Source organism: Cornus florida, unplaced genomic scaffold, assembly GCF_030987335.1.
Source record: "Cornus florida cultivar Cherokee Brave unplaced genomic scaffold, ASM3098733v1 CherokeeBrave_3.0.0_Hap2_Chr11, whole genome shotgun sequence".
NCBI lineage: Eukaryota > Viridiplantae > Streptophyta > Magnoliopsida > Cornales > Cornaceae > Cornus > Cornus florida.
Window position 1 is genome coordinate 18,401,293 of NW_026775581.1, and position 8,420 is coordinate 18,409,712.

General features: G+C 41.2%; 1 non-coding gene across 1 annotated transcript; it reads right to left on the bottom strand.

Moving 5' to 3' along the window:
- Positions 1–7,531: 7,531 nt before the first annotated feature.
- On the bottom strand, positions 7,532–7,638 carry LOC132287373 (small nucleolar RNA R71). The gene has a single exon (XR_009473008.1). It is a non-coding gene; the product is annotated as a small nucleolar RNA R71 (small nucleolar RNA).
- Positions 7,639–8,420: the final 782 nt, after the last annotated feature.

Below are 8,420 nucleotides of genomic sequence, written 5' to 3' on the forward strand. Positions count from 1 at the left end.
AGCTTGACAGTATGGCTATACTTATCGACAGATTGAGGATATCTTTGATTGCATCTATGTTCATAGGGGATGCAGATATCTGGTGGACTTTCATGACTGGTATCCATGATATAGAGCAGATGCATGGCTAGAGTTCAGGGAGTTATTCTTTAACCACTTCTTTCCTCGAGCTATGAGGCAAGATATACGGGTACAGTTCACAGTTTTATACCAGGGCATTAGCATGAGCGTCCTATAGTACGAGACCATTTTCACCTCTCTATCCTGCTAGTACACCAGAGTTAGTGGTTACTAATGAGCTCAGGGCTCGTAAGTTCTAGGACGGGCTTAATCTTGACATTAGGTCACGGATTTTGGTATTTGACTTGAGGACTTACAAAGAGGTAGTACAGAGGGCTCTGTTGGTTGAGCCAGAGGATAAGGATCAGCTCAGGATCCGGACTTTGCGTAAATAGTCTTGCACGTAAATAGTCTCGTGGAGAGACACATTCAGCTTCTACTTGGAGTCAGTGGAAGAAGGCTAAGGCTGGGTGTAATTCACAGTTTCAGGGACAGTCTCAACAGGCTAGGACTGCACCTTCAGTTCCTATTCCTTTGGGGTCAGCCCAAAATATGGTTTGTCACTACTACGGATAGCCAGGGCATATCAAGCCTCACTGCCCGCAGTTCTAATCTCAAGACGGTCGTCCTCAGCCTAGTCAATCGCAGGCCAATACGTCTTCTATCCCCGCAAAGGGAGTTCACGGGGCTTGCCACTACTGCAAGCAGTCGGGCCACATTAGGAGGGACTGTCCACATAGGCAGGAGAGGGTACAGAGTGGCACGGGCTCTTAGGCAGCCCCAGCACAGTCAGCGGTTGTTCAGTCTGGATTTAGAGTACCTCAGGCACTGCAGCCAGCACCACCAGTCAGTTGGTATCCGAGTAGGGGCACTATGCCTGCTACTTTCGGACAACAGTCAGTGCAGCAGGGCAGTTTGTAGCATTCTGGGGCTCAAGGTAGAGCCTATGCACTGCCATAGGCTGATTCCTCTACTGGACCTTCCACGGTTATAGGTATCTTTTCAGTCTTCAGTTCTTGAGCTAGAGTTCTTCTTGACACGGGTGCATCACATTCATTCATATCTACTTTATTTGTACATTCTTTGGGTCTGGAGGTCACATGGCGAGATATTTTCCTTTATGTTGACACACCAGTTGGGGTCCAGTGTCTTTGGACCGCATTTGTCAGGGTTGTGCTATCGAGATAGCTGGGCGAACTTTAGAGTTTGATTTTGTTGTTCTTAACATAACGGGCTTTGACGTCAATCTTGGGATAGACTGGTTATCCTTTTTCTGTGCTACAATCGATTGCTTCTGTAAGAGGGTGACTATTTGCATTCCCAAGGGAGACTATTTTTACTTCGTCAGAGATCGGAACGATTCTCACTCGACTATAATTCTTAGCATTGGTGATTGGAGTCCCTACAGGTCCTTCTTGTCTAGTCTATTAGCTGAGGAAGATAATGGTTTACGCCGTATCTTTTCGATAGTTGTGGATGAGTTTCTTGATGTCTTTCCAGAGGAGTTGACGGAGCTTCCTCCTCTTTAGGAGGTTGTCTTTGCTATTGATGTCATTCCCAGTACCGCGCCCATCTCTATGGCACCATACCACATGGCACCCACAGAGTTGGATGATTTGAAAGCCAAGGGCTTTATTCATCCTAGTGCTTCACCTTGGGGAACACCGGTTCTTTTTGCGAAGAAGAAGGATGGGTCTTTAAGACTTTGCATCGATTATCGCAAGTTGAACTACACTATGATCAAGAACAAGTATCCGTTGCCTAGGATTGATGACTTATTTAATCAATTGAAAGGAGCTACGTGCTTCTCAAAAATTGACTTGAGGTCGGGTTACTATCAGTTGAGGGTTAAGGATGAGGTTATATCCAAGACTACCTTTCGTACACGGTATGGCAATTATGAGTTGTTGGTGATGCCATTTGGTTTGACCAATGCTCCAGCAGCTTTTATGGACTTGATGAACTGTGTATTCAGTGACCATCTTGACAAATTTGTGGTGGTATTCGTTGATGACATTCTCGTGTACTTGGCTTCAGTAGAGGAGTATGAGCATCATTTGAGAATAGTCCTGTAGTTCCTTAGGGATAACCGGTTGTATACTAAGTTTAAAAAAATGTGAGTTCTAGTTACCAGAGGTGAAGTTCCTTAGACATGTTATTTCAGGGGGTGGAGTAGCAATGGATCTATCTAAGATTGAGTCTGTGATGGATTGGGAACATCCATAGATAGTGTTTAAGATTCGGAGTTTTCTTGGCCTATCTGGCTATTGCCGAAGATTCATCAGAGATTTCTCTCATTTAGCGGCACCTATAACTTGACTTACCCGTGAGGGAGTCAAGTTTGTTTGGACAGAGGCTTGTGATACAGCATTTCAGGAGTTAAACGTTAGGTTGACTTCAGCTCCAGTTTTGATACTACCTGAGTGTGGCTTGGGGTACGTGATCTATTGTGATGCTTCTCGGGAAGGTTTGGGTTGTGTTCTGATGCAGACTGAGCAGGTGGTAGCTTATGGGTCTCGAAAGTTGAAGACTCGCGAGTTGAACTATCCAACACAAGATTTAGAGCTTGCAGCAGTTATCTTTGCCCTAAAAGGGGGAAGACATTATTTGTACAGGGAAAAGTTTGAGGTTTTCTCCAATTATAAGAGTCTCAAGTATCTCTTTTCTCAGAAAGATTTGAACTTGAGACAACGTAGATGGGTTGAGTTCATGGAAGACTATGACTTTGAGATGTAGTACCATCTGGGTAAGGCCAATGTTGTGGCCAATGCTTTGAGTAGGAAGTCACGAGGCACTCTTGCTAGTATGTCCATTCATAAATGAAAGATGCTAGAAGAGCTTGCAGATTTGGGTTTATAGATGTTTAAGGATACTTCTCCAGCTACTTTGTTTAGCATTGTAGCTCAACCAGCTCTAGTCAATAGGGTTATTGAGGTACAGTTGACAGATGGGGAGATGAAGTCCATCCACACACGGGTTTCAGGTGGTGAGGATGTAGATGGTTGGACCTTGTTTTCAGACAGTGGTCCAAGGGGATGATGTTTATTCCCTTGTCTTGTTGCAATGATGTACTTCAGGATTTTCACCACTCTCAGCTTGTAGTTTATCCTGGTGGCATGAAGATGTACCACAATTTGTGGTGATAGCTTTGGTGGAAAGGCATGAAATGGGATGTTTCACAGTTTGTGGTTTGATGATCACTGAAAAGTGCGCATTTAAACCTCTTAAGCTTAGGTATTCTAGAACCTTTATCTATCTTATTTTCCCACTTTAAATTGATTTTGTATTATTTCCATTTTCAAGTACTTATCCCCAAAATAAGCTAACTCAGCTAAAGAGCATAATTGAAGCAATCTTGAGATGAATCAAAGAAAGGAGCAAAGTGGGAGCAAAATGAAGCAAAGTATAGAATTCAGCAGGTTCGATCGATCACAAGTACACTTTGATCGATCGAAAGTTCATCGATCTAGACATTTCAAGATGGATCCAAGCTCTTTTGTCCTTATCCAAAGATCCCACAAAGTTCGATCGATCCAACAATTCTCAGATCGATCGAAAAGATTCCATCTTATCCTGTTGTACCACCCTATCTACCACTTTTGTCTCTTTCCCAAAAATATCTCTAAAATATCTCAGATTTTTCTTTATCCAAAAAGGTGCCGCCATAGAGGATCGATCCAGCTTAAGTTCAATAGATCTTAGCCATGTTCGATCGATCTTACCACAAGTTCGATCGATTGAACTTCCCCAAGTACGAGAAAATTTAATTTCCAGCTTATTAAAAGTTATCTCATATCCAATCAATAGGAGGAATATTGGTGTACGAGCCCAGGCTATTGAGTATGACATTTTAACCTACCTATATAAAGAATATGAGCCATTCTTGATACATATACTTATAGAGACTTTTGACAAAATATCATATTCTTAATGAGGAAGAAAAGAAGAGACGAGGCTAGAGACACAAGCTGGGAGTTCTTCCATCAACCAAGAAGAGGAGCAATTTCCACCATAGAGTTTGCCCTTAAGTGTCGGAGGACACCATCCATGAGTGGCTAGACATCCTCTTGGGGCTAGAGTTAGCCCTAAGCATGTTTTCTACATCTTGATTTATGTATTTTTAAGGCAATTTGTATTGTGATATATGTTTTGACATTTTTATATATATAGATCTTGTTTATTTAATGATTTGTGTGGTTTAATGCTTCCAATTGATCATTTTATTCTATCCATATGTCTATGTATGTTAGAATAGATGTTCATGTGTTTGTCTCTAGATTTTATGTTATTGATGCATGTCTATGTGTATGGATGCTATAGATTCAGAGATTGTCAAAACATTATAACGACCTTGGTTTTAGGCCAGCGTGTCCTGCGATGTACTGTAAGGATGATCCGATAACAGATCCCAATGCGGAAGCGAAAACAGAAAATAAGACTATAAGAAGTCAAAGTGACCTTCCATGAGGTTGTGGAACTCAATGAGAACTGATGCGGAAGAAAAAGATCAAAAATATGACAAATAAGCCCCTAGGGGCAAAATAGTCATTCATGAAAACTATAGATTCGGGTGCCACCGAGCATACCGCTGGAAGGACAACGAAAAACTAATAAAGATGGACTCAAGAATCGCAAGATTCGGAGTCCGGACGAAGGAGAAACGGCATGACGAAGAAAAACGAGCACTTAAGGCAAAAAGGGTAAACTGGTAATTATCTAGAAATAATTGGGTACAACCAAGCACACCTTTGGAAAGACAGCGAAAAATTAGTCAAGTTCAAAAAAAAATTCACTTGAATTGGAGTCCGGACGAAGGAGAAAAGCCCAAAAGAAGAATTGACGTCGCGGCGGCCCGACAAGGGGCCATGACAGCCCCATGCGCATGCCCATGCACACGCCTATGCACGCCGGGCGCGCTGGGTGCACACACGGCTGCCGCAGCACGAGCGCGGCGTGCATAGGCGCGTGCATGGGCGTGCGCATGGGGCTGTCATGGCCCCTCGTCGGGCCGTCGCGACGTTAATTCTTCTTTTGGGCTTTTCTCCTTCGTCCGGACTCCGATTCAAGTGAATTTTTTTTTGAACTTGACTAATTTTTTGCTGTCTTTCCAACGGTGTACTCAGTTGCACCTGGTTATTTCTGAATAATTACCAGTTTACCCTTTTGCCTTAAGTGCTCCTTTTTCTTCGTCATGCCGTTTCTCCTTCGTCCGGACTCCGAATCATGCGATTCTTGAGTCCATCTTGATTAGTTTTTCGTTGTCCTTCCAGCAGTGTGCTCGGTGGCACCCGAATCTATAGTTTTTAGAAATGACTATTTTGCCCCTGGGGGCTTATTTGTCATATTTTTTATCTTTTTCTTCCGCATCAGTTCTCATTGAGTTCCACGACCTCATGGAAGGTCACTTTGATTTCTTAGAGTCTTGTTTTCTGTTTTTGCTTCCGCATTCGGATCCGTTATCGGATCATGCTTACGGTTCATCACAAGACACGCTGGCCTAAAAACCAGGGTCGTCACAAACATAGTCCTTAATAGAATGCTCTTGTGGTTTATTTGATGGTTCATACTCATTTCTTGATGGATTGTGTCTTTCCCTTAGTTTAATTAGTTTAATTTCATGTTATTAGCTTAATTGTAGTGTAGTTGTAGTTTAGATGTTAAATGGGAGGACAATCCATGCTTGTTGTTTAATGTTCTATACTTATGAAAACAAGTAACATATGTCTCTAACCTTATGATGTGTTTGGATTGTGACCTTAAAGAAAGGATTAATGGCTTAGTTTAATATATTATGCTATCGACTATGTTGCTTAGACAATATATACTTAATTAGTCATTCATGCTTGTTGAAACAACCACACACACACACTATAGTTGCAATACATGTTTTCCCCCTCATTAATCATTCAATAAGGGTGTAGAAAAGCTATGCTTAGTGGTGATCTCTAAACCCCAAGATCTCTCTCTCTTATTTTCTCTCTATTGCATTTAATTGTTTACTTTAGTTTAGATTGCATCTTAGTATAATTCAATCACCAACCAATCTTTTGATCACTCGACCTACTAACCCTAATCTCGATTCCACAACCTAATACGACCCACCAATCCCTTGGGACGATCCCTACTCGCCCTAACTATATTTTTAGTGAAAGGTAGTAATGAAAAATTATAAATGTAAAACTTGGCCACACTCATCTTAGTCCAACACCTCTTTCAAGCTTTGGTGTGCATCGCGATAAGGCACCACCAAGTTTTTGGCGCCGTTGCCGGGGATTGATTAAAGGCAACGTCGTATTTGTGGAATCAATTAGGAATTAGTACTCTTTTGATCGTGTCTTTACTTTATTTTCATTTTCATTTTGGTTACTTATTGTGTTGGTTCTTGTTTGACTAGGTGCATTGAGCTAGAAGGAGAGCAAAAGAGCATTTAAAGCAAGGAGCTAAGCAAAAGCAAGGAAAAAGCTAAAATCTAAAAAAAATTGCAAGGCTAAAATTGAAAATTGAAGTACTAAAGTACCCTCTGTGAGCTCTTTTTTAACTCAATCTCTAGTTAAATCGTCGGCCCGCGTGGAGGCTTGTATTTCAATTCTTAGATAAATCGTGAGCCTACGTGGAGGCAATTTTATTATTCTTTGCATATTGTTGATAGCATGGGAGTATGGGATCATTGTATGTGGAGGAAGTTTTATAATTGAATTGTTGCGAAGGTGAAGTGATTGTTGATTATTTCTTACTTATTTGTGTTTTGCTTGTGTATGCATGGTCGTAGATCATTGAAACCTACTCTTGTCCCTCTTAATTTTTATCTTGAATTCGTTGTTCGAAACCCTAGGGGAAGAGGAAGTTCTAGTCAATCCATTTCATCAATGGAAGTACATAATGAGGACCATGTGGAGGACCTTGGTCACATAGACCAACAAGGTATCCTCCACCCCAATGTGCATCATGATAACATGCAACTAACATTAGGCATGCCGAGGCCATTCATTCACCCACCACAACAACAAGGCCAAGTTCCATTGGGAATGCCTAGGCCAATGTTTGCTCCACAACCTCCCATAGTTCAAGGCAATCAAGGTGCCCATGTTGCACCTCCAATTGTTAACCCTCCCCTTAGTTTAAGAGATCAATATGTGCCTAATGAATATAATGCACCCACATGCATTCAATTGCCACCATTTAGAGCACACCACTATGAAATCAAACCACAAACCATTCAAATGCTTCTTAACTATCAAGGACTTCTAAGTGAAGAACCTTACAAGTATTTGGATGAGTTTCTTGAAGTATGTTCCACCATGAGATACACAGACATGCCAGAAGAGGTCTTAAGGCTTAAACTTTTTCCATTCACCCTTAAAAAGACTAGGCAAAATATTAGTTTAACAATCTTAGGCCTTTTTCAATAACTTCTTGGGCAGAAATGCAACAAGAGTTCTTGAAGAATTACTATCCGGTTTCTAAGACCAATGCCATGAGAACCTCAATTTGAGAGTTTTCACACGGGGATGGGGAAACGTTCCATGAGGCATGGGAAAGATTCAATGAATTGCTTAGGAAGTGTCCACATCATAACATGCCCAAATGGTAATTAGTTCAATATTTCTTTGAGAGTTTATCTGATAATTACAAGGGCATGGTTGATGCTTCCATGGGTGGCTCTTACATTGATAGGCATGAGGATGACGTGTGGTGTCTTTATGAGAGCATGAGTGAAAATTCTTTGCATCAAACTTTATCTTCTAAAAATGGTAGGAATTCAAGTGGAAGGAAGAGTGTTGGCTTGCATCAAGTTGACCATTCCAATGAAATAGCCGCCGAGATGAAATCCTTATCTCAAAGGTTTGATCAATTTTTGATCAACCAAAACTCAGCAAATCAAGTATCTTCCATCCCTAACCATTCCCATCATGCATCCAATGAATCATGTATAACTTGTTCAAGTGTTTTACATTCTACTTCGAATTGTCCCCATGGACATGTGCAAAGTGAGCATCATGAACAAGTCAATGCAGGGTTGTGTAATGGAGTTCTAGCTGGTTTCTTCACATCTGGGAGGGGATTGAGACAGGGTTGTCCTTTATCTCCTCTTCTTTTCACTCTCATTACAGATTATTTTTCTACATTGATGCATGAGAAAATTGTTGATGGTCAATTAAAGGTTTATAAAATGGTGCAGAAGTCTGGGTTTTTGGTCTCTCATGCTTTCTATGCAGATGATTTGTTCATTGTGGTTAAGGCTGACATTTTGACTGCTAAAGCTATTGATAGGGTGTTTCAGAAATTTCATGAAGTGTCAGGTCTGGCTATGAATAAGGAGAAGAGTGCTGTCATTTTTTCAAAGTCTGTGAGGAGAAAAA